Source organism: Lissotriton helveticus, chromosome 9, assembly GCF_964261635.1.
Source record: "Lissotriton helveticus chromosome 9, aLisHel1.1, whole genome shotgun sequence".
In the NCBI taxonomy this organism is placed as follows: Eukaryota; Metazoa; Chordata; class Amphibia; order Caudata; family Salamandridae; genus Lissotriton; species Lissotriton helveticus.
In genome coordinates this window covers 803,449,753-803,468,151 of record NC_136070.1, presented here as the reverse complement: position 1 = coordinate 803,468,151, position 18,399 = coordinate 803,449,753, and the positions used below count along the sequence as shown (strand labels likewise).

The 18,399-nt window shown below is 44.4% G+C and overlaps 1 protein-coding gene across 1 annotated transcript in view; it reads right to left on the bottom strand.

Moving 5' to 3' along the window:
* LOC144781880 (NTPase KAP family P-loop domain-containing protein 1-like) overlaps positions 1-18,175 on the bottom strand; it is a 311,948-nt gene extending 293,773 nt beyond the window's left edge. Inside the window, exon 1 of the mRNA XM_078660931.1 lies at positions 18,142-18,175. The gene's annotated coding sequence lies outside the window, so the exon portion shown is untranslated. The remainder of the gene's footprint in view (positions 1-18,141) is intronic.
* Between the last annotated feature and the right edge of the window lie 224 nt (positions 18,176-18,399).

The window sequence follows — 18,399 nt, the reverse complement described above, 5'->3', positions numbered from 1 at the left end:
CCGTTCAGCTGTTGTCTTTACCGGTTTGTTATGTAAAGCACACTAAAACTACTTGGTGAAGATGTGTTATGCAAAACTGTTAAATTAAGATAGAAATTAATATTATTGAGAATAGAAAATGCTCTTCAGTCGGTAGTAAATCCTTTTGTAGAGTATGCAGGCCTGACAGTTCTAAGTTAACATCTCTCTAAATCCCATGTTATGGCAATCTGACAGAAGAAAATAAAAAATATTGGGGCAGATTTACAATAACTGGCGCATCCCCAGGGATGCGCCAGTTATTGTGCGCCGCAGCTCCGCCACCCATGGTGCGCCGCATTTAAATAATGTCTACATATTAAATATATAATTCCTGATGATTCAAAATTCTTAGTTATTTAATTTTCCTAACCTGATTCATTTCATCATAAAATATAATTCATAAAACTCCCGGTTCTATAAACTCTTGAAAGCTTTTTTAACTTCAAGCATAAATCTTCCAAGTGCACATGCTATGCTCAATAGTACATTTCCATTAACAGATCTACTGCCTATGCACGGTTTTTAATACCATAATATAAAAACATTGGTCGTAAAAACAGTTTCCGTGCAGCAGGAACCTTAAAACAATCTAGTAGTATGTGCAAAATATCGTATTTTGTGCCTAGGTTGCAGGTACACTTCCCTTCAGAATCCATCATAGCCTCTTTTATCCCATCATTCGTATAACAAGGATTAATTCCTATTTGTAACTACAATACTTCATTTCTAAGACAGCAATTGGTTAATATATATATGTAGAGGAATGGTTGATCAGATTGCCATGACTTAATCATGAAATGCACAGATTTGTTCCCGTCAAGGTACTGGCGATCCTGGTTGTGAGAAGTTTCTCTCCCTAATATCTTATGTTCTTGTCTTACGACATCAATTTGTAAGTCGTGAGGGTACAATTTAACTCCCAGTTCCCCACATACTGTTTCTAACGTTTTCCTGACCCCCGCTGCACATTTCAGATCACTCAGCAAAATTTCACGTTTGCATCACTGTGCTATTTTTTGCTCCTCCTAGTTTCCCAGGTGTTGCCAGAATCTTATTAATGCTATACGTGCCATTCCTTCCAAGATACCATACCTGTTTCTATCATTACTGCCTGGATCATAGATGACCTGGGTGGGGCCAACGGATATTTTTAATAAATGTTCCCACTTTAATATCCCACTCTCTTTTGTCACTCATATGCAATATTTTGGAACAGGGGCGGTATCATGGCCATATATGTTTCAAGACAGGTCTATCTGACCTTTCTCCATAATTTCTATTACATTTTTTCAGCCCACTAATTCAAGACCCATTACAGACTAATGGGGTCACCCAGAATATGTCATTGGACTTGGGTACATTGCGGTAAGAACAACAATTGGTCCTGACGTAGCCTCTTTAGGAAACAAAGGGGCAGATGGACTCCTCAAATTGATTGATTGAGTCACAGAGATGGTATTATTACCTTATTTTTTTAACGGGAGAGGAAGAAATACTCTTCAAACATGTACCAGAGCGAAAAACATAACAAATAAATTCATGTGACAAAATGTATTTGTTATAGAAATAGCATATTCAATATAACAGTTTGACGGTTGTCAAACAGAAGTGAGAGGTGCAAGAAAAGTGCTCATGTGAGAGGTGAATGAGGAGAGAAAAAAATATTTCAGAAAGGAAATAATTTCAAGATCATAGTATCCTAGTTCTACAGAAGTAACTCTGGTTGCAATGTGGCTGCAAAAAGTAAACCAGTGTTCTAAGGCCTGTCTACAAGAAACTTTTAATTATATTCTCCCGTCTTTTCTTTTTAATTATGATTTTACTTTGAGGTTCATCATCAAATTGTAGGGAGGCTGGTATATTGTATTCCATGCCAATGGAGTGGCATCAACGTTTCGACCCGATTTAGGCGAAGAGGGTGTCTTGGAACCTCCGCATGCGGGTCTTCATCAGGACATAGAGGGGACAACAGAGACAGGTGCTTGTGGAGGCAGTCTGGGTCAATCCAACACTCCCAACACGTGGGTAGTTCTGGGTAATAGAGTAGATCAGGGCAGGTGAGTGGGTATTCACCACACTCAAGAAGGAACCAGATGCGCTATAGCTGGTTCCTAAAGAAAGGAAAACTGGGTGTTCCCTTGTCATCCAGTTCGGGTTCTCACAGGCAAATCAATGGCAAAAGTAATCTGATGGCGTGCTCATGCGGTGCTAGGGGAAGGCTCTTAACTGTGCGCTTCCTTGCGAGGAACCATTGACGCCACCCCATGGGCTAGGAATACAATATACCTGCCCTTTCTCCCCTTAGGGATATTAATACTTACCAACATCTCCTACAACCGGTTTCGGTCTACCAAATCAAATGCTAACCGGAAGTCAAAAAAGCAGCTGAATAGCAACGAAACTCAGCAGTGCTTAATTTGAGCTGGTGGTTTTCAGTACTCGGCACAGCATTTAATTGTCATCCATTCTTATAGCTTTTGGTGCCTGGAAAAGAATGAATTGTCACATTGTAGGAATGTGATGGGTAGTAGGTATATTGGTACTGGCACTGGCAGAGCTGACAGAGAGAATGAACAGTCCAAGCTGCGGTGGCCTCCTGACCAGAGCCCTGACACTTTATCTTTTTGTATTTACTAATACAGCACTTGAACCCAGTTGCACTGTTTGATTGAGGAGGACTGTGAACCTAGAATGATTTATATTAGAAAGACAAGTCGAATATTAATTTGAGGTGCTTCATTTTACTAAGCAAAAAGAAGAATTGATGGACAGAATGCAGAACAATGTCATACATTCCAGTTTGAACCCAGCCATATGCAAATCAGTCTTGACCCTGCGCCCAATGGGAAGAGTCCAGCCCGATCTGCCAGGCCAGGTCCTCCCTGGACTTGAAACAAGCATCCTAGGACTGGTTTCGGTGTTTCACCCCTCATCAGCCAGGAAAACTTGACTCCAGGGGCATTGAGAGCCCAGAATCCATGTCTGGGCATACCCGTCCCACTCCGGGTGACAAATGCAACAAGCATTTACAATGCAATAGCTCTCGCAAGGACATTGTTTTGAGGTATTGGCACTGTAAATTTTATTGTTTTTTCCCCTGCGTGAAGCATTAAGCAAATGGTGTAATGCAAAATGGCAATAGCTCACTTTGTTGTAATTTTGAAATCTATTGCATTGCATTTGTACTAGTCTGAGTTTTGTATTGTAAATGGTACTGGCTTTTATAAAAAAAATGTTATCACATTAATCTAATGCATTACAAATGTTAATACCCATGCATTTTGTAATAAGGACTCTGAGTGGATATTACACATATCGATGTATTGTTACTATGATTGCAGTTACAGGTGTGAGATCACTATCAATGCAGATATAGGTGTGATACTTCTATCACTGCCTATATATGTGTGAGATCATAGTCATGCAGCACAACATTATTGGTGCAACAACATCAACTGTTGAGGAAAAACAGCCCAAATTACAACCGATGCCCAGGCTGCTGGCACAAGACGCCTCTTAGTTCCCATTTTGATCAGTTACCAAATACAGAGACGGGCGCTGGAAGCGGGAGTGCAAGAACAGATTTTTATTTCTCATGAGGAGAGCCTGTCATTTCAGACACGCGCACAATGTCTTCAAGATGTGCTCTAACAAGTTTCTCTGAGGCTCCGTCTTTTATACACAGGTTTATGGTGCACAAACATTCCTTATTGCAATAAAGAAACTTTGAAGTACGGAAAGGCACGTTTGGAATCCCAGCTTCAGGCCTATTCCCAAACCTGCCGCTCGGATGTCGTTTCCCCTCCCAAATGTAACATGTGATTGTAATCTTGCAGCCGGACATTCCAATAGGACACGAGGGCAAGAGGGGGTGGTCAGATCTAAGGTTGGGCAGGCGATAAGATCGGGCACTTCGGTTGGTGTATCACGTTTTGCTATGCGGGGCTGGGGGGGTACATCCATGAGGCTTTGTTTTATGACTTGGGACCGGGTCGAGAGGCCAGGTGTAGCCGGGTGGGGTCATCAGAAGAGGGGAAGGGTGTTCCTGGGAGGAATGCAGGGGGTGTCGGTCAGGCAGGGGTGTCACTTTTAGAGCAGGGTCGCGCAGAGGGAGAGGGTTTTATGGCCTATGCATGAGAGACCGGGGGCTGTCGGGGATGCTTGCGAGGCTGGGGAGTGAGGGGGAGAGAGAGACGCTGACTATCGGGAGTGGGCAGAGAGGCCATGGCAATCAAAATCGTTGCTGCTTACGCGCACGTATGGATCTGAAAAGGACAAGATGGTGCCGATAATGTTTACGCCACAATCCAGATTTTAACAGTTCTCCCTTTTCAACATATCTAGCCAGCATGTCAATTTATGTCTATCCCCATTATATTACGTATTTTGATATCATATATACAAAGCTTTCGTACGTTCAGCTTCGAAATTCAGAGTCTTAGGGCACATGCAGTTGGTAATGAGTGAACACAAATGAACGCCGCTTATGTACATATACATTGTCATTTTCCACAGTCGCCGCTTTTTAACATAAGTTAGTTCATTTCCGTGTTTATCATAACTGACGGGGTGTACATATAGCCATGTGTGGTCAATGAAATAGCGTTTGTCAATACTGGCGGATTGCATATAACCATGTGCAGTCGATGCGATAGACGAGGTGCAATACAGATGAATTTACATTTGTCGTGTTATATATACGAGTCTAGAGAATGGTATACTACTCAGTCGGGGTCAATCAAGGAAATGTTCCGACACATTATGGAACCATGTTCTGACTCTCTCTCCGGCGGTATCAATGTACAGTCAAGCGTGACCGATGAAACATTTTGAAAGCAATACAGAGTGGTTGAGGGAGGAATTCAGTTCAATACAAGCAAGTAGTCAGGGGGGGGTAGAAAGTTCAGAAAGGGGAGGGGGGGTCTTCGCCACAGTGTCTTTTTAGCAGCGAGCCATCACTGGTAGGCTCTAGTAGTTCGTTTTCTTCCGTTGGCGCTGTTGAGCACCGGCGGTGGAGCTATAGGTCCAGCTCGGATCCATCCTTACACGTCGCAGGGTGCGATCTGTCCTCTGCTGTTAGACCACAGTCCTGTTTCCTAACTAATCTTTTTAAGGGTGCCTCATGCTGGGCACCTGCATTTCTTTCTCCTTCCGTGGCAAACCCTATTCTACCTAAATGCTGTTCTTCTTCTCTGAGTCAAAATCCATGTGAAAAAAAAGGGGGGGTTGTCGGATAATCGAGGGAAGAGAGGGCGGAGTGGGATCAGATCTTTGAGACAAACCAAGGGAGCAAAGGATAACGAGCAGGCAGGCCCATCAATCGGGCTCAAAGGGGCGGGGACTTCTGGCACGCGTGGGTCAGCAAGCAGAGGGCTTCAAGGCAGCCCTCCATCCTTTCATTTTCCGTGTTTGAGAGTGGTGCCTCGTCCCGCGTCTCGTTGCTCTGCGGCTCCACCTTTGGTCGAGGTCACATGTGCTTCATGATCTGCGGCTAGGCTGTGCGTCACGTCCGGCCCCTCTCCTCCGGTGATTGTGTATCTTTGAATGGGTACAAAACAAGCTTTAGAGAACTGGCAGGAGAAGACATTTATACATTTCAATTCCGCCCCCAATCTTAAGTAGTTGGGGATACGTTCATCGGTCACGGTCAGAAGTTATCACTATGGAGTATGTATGCGGGCATTTCTACTGAGTTTGTACTAAGTCTATTTGGCGTTCATTTATGACGTATATGGAGAGAAGTCAGACTCCTATCAACTGCGTATTCCATCAAACTCGAAATCGGATCCTTCTGTAGAGTCTCGTCTTTCTAACCCAAGCCCTGGCAGTCTTCTATCATCATGAGAGAGGGACCGAGGCTAAACATTCTTTTCTCGGGAAGCAATGGTTAATCAGGGTCATCAGTTATACTTCGGGGTATGGAGCTGGGGTCAATCGGGAGAAACGAGGACGCTTTGGACATCCGTACTTGGGTGCAGAGAGGTGGGGCAATCTGGGCATTGGGGATTGTGTTTCTAACGAACTGAGAACAGAAGGCCACTGACATATAGTCCCCCTATAAAAAAAGGCCAGATTAGGGGACATCAGTCGTCTTACCTGTCCTTTCCTTCTTAGCCAATTCAAGTTCCATCATTTTACAGAAAGGAGAGGTAGTAATATGGCAAATTACAATTGTTTTAGTTTCTGTCAATTTTGCCGAACACCTTTGTGTTAAAAAACCAATTAGGCTTGTGCCGGCGGGGCACAACGTTACCACATAAAGGAAGAGGGAACAGGGGGACCCTCAGAGAGAGAGAGTCGTCCGCATTTTAAACGAACTATTCGGTACACGTACGACATGGAGAGAGAGAGAAAGAGAGAGAGAGAAACGTGTACAATAATAGGCCATTTAGTGCGCACACAACACAGAATAGCAGGGGTCAAGTTATATAGAAACACAGGCTGAGGGACGACGTAGATCCATGCATTACGTACACATGAATTCAGGCGGGGGGGAATAGTACATGTATTATAGACAAAAATCCAAGACAAAACATAGAACAGTACTTGGCCAAAAAGATTTCTTCCTGCATGCTGCGCATCCTTAGTATCCTACTTAATTCATCTGGCTACCTTTGCTGGTGGCCTCGGTTGCAAATACTTACACCTTTGTCAGTTGTTCAGGAACTAACCTGGTTGGGCTAATACTCACGGTGGGATCTTCGAATCATTTTTAGCGAATGGGTATCCAGGCTGAGGCAACGGAGGGTGTCAGTCGGGAGAACAATGGGGCAGCTTTGAGTTTCATGTCTATGAGGGTGCAAGAAGGAGGTGGTAAATCTTAAACATTGACAATATTCCTAGTCTTCCAGGAGGAGGGTACTTGGGTAAACCTCACCCCGGAATATTCCTGAACCTTTCCCTATTTAGTTACCGTATGAATTTACTCATGGGTGCACGTCATTCTTGGTTGCATTATTTGGGGTGCCGGTTGGAGTCATACTTTGTCATACTGCAATAACCCGCCAAGTTTCTGCTTCAGGCCACCCTCCCAGTCGCTGGGTTCAGAGAGAGAGACAGTCGTTTCTAAGTAAGGGAGTGCTATATCTTTGTTTGTTCGTCGTGTATAGGCACCATGTTCAGACCCCTTTTCCCCATTCCATCGGCCGTTCGATCATCACTTAAGTCATACATAAAACATTTCTCTTATCAATCCAAACGTGTGCAACGTGTATTCAGTCGAGCTATACACATCAGGGCATACACGCGTGCATTCATATCACACAAATTCGTCACGTTCTCAGGGGCAGTCCCCATAGACAATATACAATTTTTCCGTGCGGAACCATGGCGTGTTGCTTAGGTCTTCTCCATACTCTAGTCGACGTTCCGATGTGACCTGCTGAAAAGAAGGGAAAAAGAAGGGGTGGGGGCAGCGTTTTAAAACACATCAGCGCGCATAAACCCGAAAATGCTTTTACTTACCACATACTCGACCTATCTCCGCGGGATGCAGTCCCTTTCATCTCGGCGTTTAAGCGCAGAGGGACCGGTAGTGCGGGAGAGATAATCATTGATGGACTGTGTATTGCATAGACCGCCCAAGTGTGGTATTACGGATCGCGTGTAGGGAAGGGTCAAAACAAAGGGCAGTCAGTGTAAAGTGGGGGGTGAACTCGTGCTCTCCTTCGAGGAGGGGGGATGGTCTACAGTGGTACAGGGTCGTTTTTGTTCATCAGGCACGGAAACTAGAGGGGCTAGGTGGCATTCCTTCGGAGTGGCTTAGGGGCATCTGAAACAACTTCCCTGATACATGTGGCACATAAAGTAAAGGCTAAATACCGGGACCTTTATCGATTGCTTTTACGTTGCACAAAAATAAAAAAAATATATATAAAAAACACACACACACAACAAACCTGGACCATTCACATTTGCAATATTTCTGTGTACTTTGCTTTTTAACCTTTAAGTAATCGAGTTGCTTCATTTCACCTGTATTTTACTTATATCGGAAACAGTGGCCATTTATTCGAAACTTACCAATCTAAGTGCTACAGCTATGTTTGCTTTTCAACAAAAAAAACTTTATTTAAAAATGTTGGCGCACAATTACGGGCCTACAACCACGTGGGCCGGCCACGGAGCAGACTGGAACTGTACATGAGGGGATATTTATTTGAGGAAAACGTAACGGAGTCGGTGGTCGTTGATTTCATAAAGGTGCGACAAGTGCAATAAAATAATATCGAAAATTCATTGTGGGCAAGTACCATAAGTGTCGAAAATTGGAACTTTCAATAATACGGTAATCAATGACGCGTCAGAACTTAATATCAATTCATTGTCCGAATGTTCAATCAGTACCCATCCCCTCCCGCCATGCGCTTCAAAAACTGCATACATATCTCATGATATCAAGGCTGAGCAACCGGAACACAACAGGGAGTTGCGAGTTACATTTGTACCGGCGCCATTTTGGGTGAGGTCAGGCAGGTCCAAGTATAGTCAAAATGTCTCCACCAACTCGTGGTTGGACCAGAGCCTCTTTCGGCAGTCCAAAAGTTTCGTAAAAGGGCAACAGAAGGGGCCGTCGATATGAACCATCAGTCAAAGGGGGGAGGGAGGCAACAATCTTTCCTACCGGGTCATACTGGTGTTCCACCGGAACTGATCAAATTGGTAGTCTGCAGGATTTTGGTCATTCAAACTGAGGCTGGCGCCAGCATGAGAGCGCCAACGTCTCGCGGCTACGTCTTGGTCGTTCCGCGGGCAATCATGGCAGTCATTCCCCATCGGGGGGGCCCGCGGGGGTCGGGGGCCTCTGCAGTTCTCGTAGAATCTTCAAAGCTGAGGAGAACGCTTCTGGACGGGGGACTCATTTTCTAGCTGGCAAGCGACCAGGCCATCTTTGCACGCCAGGCCCAATCCTGCAGAGTCGACCGTTATTTTATGAGTTCCGCGGCAACCGGCAGTCGCTGGATCGCAAGAGCAGACGGACTCCAGCCTGTCGGGCGTGGCGTTGCACCGCAAGAGTGGACGAACCCTTGTCGGGTGAGTGGAGCGTTGGGGGTGCAGCTGAGGGGCCTCCACCTGGGGAGGTGGGAGAGGCTCGTCCGCGCTGCCTCTCCCTCCCAGTGCACCCCACGCCGTCTCCTGGCGCTGACATTCGTGATGGCCGGACCAGGCGATGAGAGAGGGGGGGGTCGGAGGCATAAGCAAGACATCCCCCCCCCGTGGCCTGCAAGGCGCCAGAAGAGGAGGATGGGAAGACCAGTACATTCCGGGCCATCCACCCCACGACCTCTCCGGCCGATGGCGGCCAGCCGGGCCCCGCCCTGCACGTGTCGAGGCCTCGTCTTCCAGATGGGCGTAACCGTGGACCTGTTGCACTTCGGGAGCTTCCGGAATGGGGGTAGGTATCTGCTGACTTGTATCTATCTTATGTTACCGTTATTGGGCGTGGCGGGCGGTGGGACAGACATGTTTGCAGTGAGGGGCGGCGGAGCCTAGCTACCTCGTGGCTGCTGTGATGTCAAGCTTGGCTTCTCTCACCACTTTCATGTTTCTTCTTGCGGGCTATTTCTAACGTTTATTATTTCTAGCGAAGTCAAAAAAAACTCATCAGTGGCCTACTGATTTTGCTCGATTTCTTTTTCCTTCCTTTTCTAGTGTGTTTCGTGCTAAAGTTTCTGTTAACAGGATACAGTGATTACTTCGTATTTTACATATGTCCTTTTTATTAGGGGCGCCCTCCGGTTGAGCCAGATGATCTACCTCTAATAAATGGTCCGGCTGGAACTAGTTTACCAATCAGTGGGGAGTAGATAGGCATGACAGATTACAACGGGGGACAAAGGTCCGCATTACCTACCCTTCACTACTTGCAAAGACTAGACAGAATATTTCTATTCCACGTTATTTGCAAACAGAGAATACCTCAAAAGAACTATTCCTTGAACAATAAATGTCCAGACAATCAATCAATCAGTGGGGAGAAAAACAGGCATGACGGATTACAACGGGGGACAAAAGTCCGCATTACCTATCCTTCGCTATCTGCAAAGGGAGACAGAATATTCCTATTCTTCTCTGTTTGTAGACAGGGAATATCTCAAAAGAGCGATAATCGATAAAAATCGATAACAAACAATCAGTGGGGAGAAAGATAGGCATGACGGATTACAATGGGGGACAAAAGTCTGCATTACCTACCCTTCACTATCTGCAAAGGGAGACAGAATATTCCTATTCTTCCCCGTTTGTAGACAGCGAATGTCTCAAAGAGCAACAGAGCAACCAATCAATCAGTGGGGAGAAAAACAGGCATGACGGATTACAACGGGGGACAAAAGTCCGCATTACCTATCCTTCACTATTTGCAAAGAGAGAGGAACGTTCCTATTCGTCGCTGTTTGCAAACAGAGAATGTCTCAAAGAGAACCAATACTTCAAGTAGCAACCAAGGCTAAATGAACCAATCAATGAACAATACCAGTATTTAAATACCGATTCCAATATAAACAATTAATTACTCAATCAATCAGATGGATAAAGTCATCCTATCAATCAGACATAAAGACGTCCTACTTAACCTTACCCGGACCGGACCGTGTGGACAGTTCTTCGCCTTCCCTTTCCAGCGCCCGATCATTCTCTTACTCCATGTTTTTACCGCAGCATTCCTGTGGGATGCCAGTCAGGACAGTAGGTCGCTTGAGAGAGGTCCGTTCGGAATCAGTGAAGTTCATTCAATCGGCAGCCGGACGAGGGCCCTCTCAAGGCAGGTATACTCCAATCGTTCAGATGTTCACCCCATCGTCTGGACCTCTCTTACCGGACCTTATGTCGCTGATGGGCCCCGCGTTGGGACGCCAATTGAGGAAAAACAGCCCAAATTACAACCGATGCCCAGGCTGCTGGCACAAGACGCCTCTTAGTTCCCATTTTGATCAGTTACCAAATACAGAGACGGGCGCTGGAAGCGGGAGTGCAAGAACAGATTTTTATTTCTCATGAGGAGAGCCTGTCATTTTAGACACGCGCACAATGTCTTCAAGAGGTGCTCTAACAAGTTTCTCTGAGGCTCCGTCTTTTATACACAGGTTTATGATGCACAAACATTCCTTATTGCGATAAAGAAACTTTGAAGTACGGAAAGGCACGTTTGGAATCCCAGCTTCAGGCCTATTCCCAAACCTGCCGCTCGGATGTCGTTTCCCCTCCCAAATGTAACATGTGATTGTAATCTTGCAGCCGGACATTCCAACAGGACACGAGGGCAAGAGGGGGTGGTCAGATCTAAGGTTGGGCAGGCGATAAGATCGGGCACTTCGGTTGGTGTATCACGTTTTGCTATGCGGGGCCGGGGGGGTACATCCATGAGGCTTTGTTTTATGACTTGGGACCGGGTCGAGAGGCCAGGTGTAGCCGGGTGGGGTCATCAGAAGAGGGGAAGGGTGTTCCTGGGAGGAATGCAGGGGATGTCGGTCAGGCAGGGGTGTCACTTTTAGAGCAGGGTCGCGCAGAGGGAGAGGGTTTTATGGCCTATGCATGAGAGACCGGGGGCTGTCGGGGATGCTTGCGAGGCTGGGGAGTGAGGGGGAGAGAGAGACGCTGACTATCGGGAGTGGGCAGAGAGGCCATGGCAATCAAAATGGTTGCTGCTTTTGCGCACGTATGGATCTGAAAAGGACAAGATGGCGCCGATAATGTTTACGCCACAATCCAGATTTTAACAGTCCTCTCTTTTCAACATATCTAGCCAGCATGTCAATTTATGTCTATCCCCATTATATTACGTATTTCGATATCATACAAAGCTTTCGTACGTTCAGCTTCGAAATTCGGTGTATTAGGGCACATGCAGTTGGTAATGAGTGAACACAAATGAACGCCGCTTATGTACATATACATTGTCATTTTCCACACTGTCACATGGCTAAACACTTATAAGGTCCCAGAGGTGAGATCTATTGGCTATGCCAATGCTTGTTATATGTAGCCAGATGACGCACAACTGAATTGCCCTGCCCATTATGGACTAATTTTCACATAACAATAAATGCTTTCATCCAGTACACATTTATTCATGGCTATGCCATCTGTCCATCCTCTCCAAAAAATAAATTCATCAATCAACTGACTGCAACCGGGGCAAAATACAGCACCCTGACTAACAGTTCAAACAGGTCTCACTTAACTCCTATTTTACATCAGCTTTACTGGCTGTCAGTAGAAAAGAGTAAATTTTAAACCTATGGGGACCACTCCCAAAATAGTTCACTAGGGCGCTCCATATTTTTATCAAGTAACTGTTCCTTTTATTCCCATGAGAAGACCCTATGATTGTATAACACCTTTTGTCAAGAACAGTGATACTCAAAGTATGGCCCAGGGGCCACACGTGAACCCCCCCCCCCGCTGAACGACCGCACTGGGCTGTATTTTCCTTGAAAGAGAAAACTAACATTCAGCAATATACTAAATAAACGGAGAAGCTTTTATTTACAAGCTAACTGAAGTAAAGGGAAAAAAAAGCAAATACGGTATGCTGCAGCACATAACTTTATAAACATTCACTTTAAGACATCTTGCGACAAATGTATAAAAATGACAAATTATCTTCAAAATGCAAAAAAGTATTTCATTACATGCAGAAGTTTTTCACCTTAGTACATCAGATTATATCAGTGCATTGAGAAGTATTTTTTTAAGTGATAGTTTTAAAAAATGTACAACAAAAAACGCATTCATTCCTACTCCCACCCTACAACATTACCAATAAAGAACATAGAGCCAAGTCAGTTGTCACTTCAAACCTTCTGGGTGGCCTGAGTTGTTATTATACATGGACAACATTAGAGTATCTTAAATCAAACACAAGAGATGTTTTTAGACAGTGCATAATCCTAGGTGCATGTATTTCAAGGTGTTCTTATATGTGATGACTGAAATAAAACAATTGCCAAAGATCACACAATTTGGCCAAGTGGGGAACTCAAGATTGATTTTAGGTTTTCTGGTTGCAAGTGGTGCAATTCAATTTATTTCAATCAATAATGAAGTTACTTCTTTTACTAGTTACTTGACTCTCCCATGGTAGTGCTAGCGAACAGATAAGGCTTACCCTAAAGTGTGGTAGAGAGACAGCAATTTAAACATAGCATAAAACAGTATTGGAAACTCTATGACTATTCTAGAGACCAGAGGCTTAAATAAGAGGGCAATACAAAATGAAAACCTTACAATAGCTCCATGACACACTGACTACACCGTGCAAATGCTTCACTTCTCCAACGCCAACTTTTGCCCCCATACCCCCTCCAGCACAGTCCTACTCCCACTCTTTTAAGCAGGTAGTAAAAGCCAATAGGCATTTCTGGCATGCCCTAGGTACGAAAGATCAAATTTGAAGGCTAATCTATAAAGTGCCACAATGCTAGTTCAGATTGGTGTGCAACGTACCTTGTTAACTGAATCCAGTCCCACTGTGTCAGAACAGTGTAATAAAGTGCCACATGCTAACACAATACAGAGAAAACATGCTGGGCAATCAGTTGGCGAATTGGCCTACTGTCTGATCTTAGTCAAAATATTCTGCTTAATGCTGTCCCCAGTTTAGGCACCATGTTCTTATGGGACAGTTGGTTTTGGTTGTCTTGCACCCTATGGTAGTCTCCTAGCTTCCTAGAAGAATTTACCAATTCGGGCTAGGTCCTTTGGTACTGTTGTGGTATAGATGTATGACAATGCCTCTTTACATGTTCCTATCCCATTTTGCAAATATAAATTGTCTTTAGATAAATTTGCCTCTGTGATAACACGCCCAAGCAACAGCATTCAATGTGTGCTGTAGATTCAGAAGGATTGTGGTACAACCTGCACCGCCCAAGCCCTGGAGCACGATTCTTCCAGTGGGACCTATGTTCCCATATAGGCTTTGTTAAGAGCCTAGTCAGCAGTATATTTTTAGCTCTTGTCTGCCCAAGGCAGCCTTCAAATATGGTTGGCTTCATGAGATGTAGCAAGACCTGCTGCTCCTTGAATGTTTTGGAATTGTTTTATTTCGCAGTTGGCACACTGGAGACCATACTTTGTGTTTACGAGTACCCATAGCCTAGAACATGTGCACATACATTTGGGGACTTCATTTCCACAATTGCATGCACGAGGCTCTGGAATTTACTCCCACTTGCTTTTTACTCAATCTAACCTTCTGCATGTTAGGTTCTCATTTAGTAGGAAGAGCATAATGTTAAGGAGTACATAATGCTCATTTAACTTGATTGTCTTACTGTTTTCTCAGCTCTACAAGGCCCTTGCAAATGTGTGCTATGTAAATATTACATATAGTCTGATTTATAGAAATGATAAAACAGAGCGATTGAGTGCTTGTTGTGAAATAAATGCCTGCAATGCACTTGAATATCTTTTTCAGGAGTGACCCAAATCTAGGGACTCAAATCACAGAAGAGTTAAGAGAAACACTGGGAATCATAAGGAGGAGTTAAGGTATGTCAGCACAAGCAGATGTAGCATTTGCAACAGAGATCAGTGTAACCTATAACCCATAGGTTCGAATACCTCAATAGTAAAGTCAACCTTTCATGCTTCAGTGGATGATAACTTAGGTACTACTGAGCTTGGCAATTGCAACTATTAATTCCTGTGTTTAGTGTTGGTGCTAATACAAATTAATTGCAGAATGCTAAAAACAGAAAGTCAGCTGTAGTGCTTACTCACACACCTACAGAAAAACAGGGAAAACTACAAACTGAGTAATGTTTCAAATTACAATCTCCATGAAGAGTGGCTTAAGATATAGACCACAGAAACAAGGTTAACCCAATACATTTGCATTGCACAAAAAGGAATACACATTGCACAAGACCTGCCTAACAATACAGTAACTAATGAAGGCAATCATTTCCACCGCTTTAGTGACTACCTTACTCAACTTCCAACAATTAGTGGTAACAAAAACGGGAAATATCAAAAAGACCTGGAAGACCGCTACACTACTGAGAAAGTCAAGTTAAAGGTTGAGAATGTGCACTATCCGGCTATGGCTACACCCAAAAATCAGAAACCAAAGAGGAAACGCTCCTGTTTTAGGAAGGTCTGATTTACCAGGGAAAAAAAAATAATACTAGATGGAAATCCAAAATTACAAATCCTACACAAATATATCGCAATGTTATCCTGTAGTGTCAACCTGACTAAATTAGTCCATAGAATTCAGTATTTTTAAACTGTGGCCCGGTGAGAAATTTGGCTATTGGCCAAAACGAAAACAAAATACACATCTGAGGTCGCCCTGCGAACAACATATTAACCATCACATCTGATCCACGTTTCTTCTGGTATCAAGCACCTTTATTGTCATATCCGCAATAAAAGATGGTTCTATTATGTTATATTATCAACATGGAGCATATAATAGGCAAATACTATGCAATGCTTCAGCCAAGATGTGTGAGTTTATTGCAGAGTGCAGACCTGGCACGTATGGGCACTCTCGGAAATGCTTTTAATAACCAAATCATCAGAACGCTCCCCCCACTCTAAACACAAAAGACAATGGACAGGGTATATGGCTATGACTCCAAATTACTCCCTGTTTTACGTGTACTAAAAGGCAGGATGTGCCAGACCCACGTCTAGAGAAAGGTGGGCTGTGCAATGCGGTTCCTGAATACTGATGCCTCTCTTGCAATCAGTGAGACTGAAGGTGTTAAACTGGGTTTAACAGAACAACTGCCTTAGTACAGTTCCTGACCCTATCAAAACTAGTGTTTAATATAAAATCACAAGGACACTACTCGAAGGGCAGCCCAAGTCCCTATTAATGTGCATGCAGGAACCTTCTTCGGGTGGCGCCTAGACTCCTGATAGGTGCTGTAAAACTCCCTATCTAGCAGCCTCTGGAACTTACCATCTGGTCGAAACTCAAACTCAAGGAACTCGTGATGGAATTTTCCCTTATGGCCCACATAATACACAGGTAGAAGTCGCTCCCCATAGCCACCACTCTCAGACTCGCAAGTGGAGCAGCACCACCGGCAAAGCACGTACGGGCAGCAAAGGGCGCAGCATACTGACGTAGGAGCGTCAACCACGATAGGATAAAAAACATTTCTTGTCAAATTTCTGTTGTAAAATCAGTAAATGTGTTTTTTAAAACAGTAACGTGACCGCATCATGGTGTAATATGCGCATGCTTCTAAAACAAGTTACGTGTGCTCCAAGGCAGAAGGTGGGGGGTGAGGAGAGGCTCTCTGAGTGGACGTGTGCTCCGAGGGGGGCGGGGGCTGATGTGTGGAGGGGCTGCCCGTGCAAGCCACAATAAAACCAGACTTCAGAAACATGATCCCCACTACACACCCCCTGTAGATAAGAAAAAGCCTCACAAAAGCCAGAAGGCAGACAATCCAGTCCGGATGGGCCTGACCAAAATGAGAAAGGGCTGTGACCAAGAAGCATCATTTTCAATGGGAAGCCAGCATTTAGTATAAACGCTGACACAACCCAATGAAAATGATGGGCGGGGCTACAAGTCCCCTTCTGAAATCTCCTCATCAACAAAATACCCCCCAGAGCGAGCAGCGCGTGTGCGCTTCAACGCTAGGCGAGACCTAAAAAGAACAATTGAGGGACAGAATGCAGAACAATGTCATAAATCTATTGTTGTGATGCTCCTCATGCCATTCCAGTTTGAACCCAGCCATATGCAAATCAGTCTTGACCCTGCACCGAATGGGAACAGTCCAGCCCGAACTGCCAGGACATGTCCTCCCTGGACTGGAAACCAGCATCGTAGGATCGGTTTCGTGGTTTCACACCTCATCAGCCAGGATAGCTTGACTCCAGTGGCATAGAGAGTACGGGACCCACGCCTGGGCATACCCATCCCACTCGGGTTGACAAATGCAAAAAGAACAATTGATGGACAGACCGCAGAACTATGTCATACATTCACCCCATTACAGAGATCTGGGCCTAAATCCAGCCCCAACTGCCAGGCCAGGTCCACCATGGACTGGAAACAAGCATCCTAGGACCGGTTTTGGGGTTTCATCCCTCATCAGCCAGGATAGCTGGACTCCAGTGGCATGGAGAGCATGGGAGCCACGTCTGGGCATATCAGTCCCACTTGGTGTGACAAATGCAAAAAGAACAATAGCTGCCCACTAAAAGCCTCCCTAAAACTAATGGAACATTTTCCTCGTTTGTGTATTTCTGACTTCGGCCTTCCTTAAGTGCGGCCGCATAAATCTGGTGAGGCCAGTAACAACTCCTAGCAGCCCCATCGGAATCATGAGATCCTCAGGAAATCCGCAGTTCTGTTTACTTTCACTCAGAGATTTTGACTACAGAAAATGACTAAAATCTGCTGGTGAAAGTCTAGGCCAAAATGAAGATTTACCAGGGGAATATTACAAGGATTTATTTACCCTTTCCCCCAGCAATTCTTTACTTCTGAGTGGCTCCTCATAGTGCAACTCGACATGGAACAGATATTTCCCACTGTAGACTCAATAGTACTCTGAATCTCAGTAATTTTGGGCGTGAGGAAATACTGATCCATTTCCCAGGCCACTCCTTGTGAGGGCCATAGAAGGGCGGTGCAATAGTATCTATTTTGGAGAGGTGTGCCTAGCAAGCTTTTTTAATCCATACCATTTAAGTCTCACTTGTTCACGTCTCTGCTTTGCCACTCTGGTTTGCATGGTATTTTAATAGGGCCCTGAACTGTTCGAGCAGTGTAATTCAGGCACCACGAAACAATAAATCAGCTGACGAGAACCACAATGTGCAAATTAACTAATTTGCAGCTCTACAAATTATATCACACTTTACTAAAAATCCGATACATTAACAAATCTTAGAACTCCATCTTGAAAGTGATCAAAATAATGACCACTTTTTACAACCAGCTGTCTCTCGTTTTAGCAGCGTGCTCCCACTGTATTCGGCTCAAAGCACTTGCAAATTTCTGCGCCATATATGAGCAATTGCCATTTGGATTGTTTGAATTGTTAAGAAAAGCGTGCATATTCATTTAAAACACATATTGGTACTTTTGTGACAGATAAATCGATTTGTTACCTGAACAGCCCATTTGCACGTAAGATTCACCTTCAATGTTGACATAGACCTGTTAGGGAGAAACTAAAAATTCACAGGCGTTAGAAAACAGATATGTAATAAATTACAATGGATTTAAAAATATTACGCGTTCCTATTACAGAAGTGATTTGCATAATCATTTAATACTTAAAACATATTTTCTAAACTTGACGTAGAGTTAGCCTCATTTTACATAGGCTTAACACACACTTGGACATTGTTCATTACAATGTTTCACACCTCCTTCTTCTGTAAACTGTAGTGAAT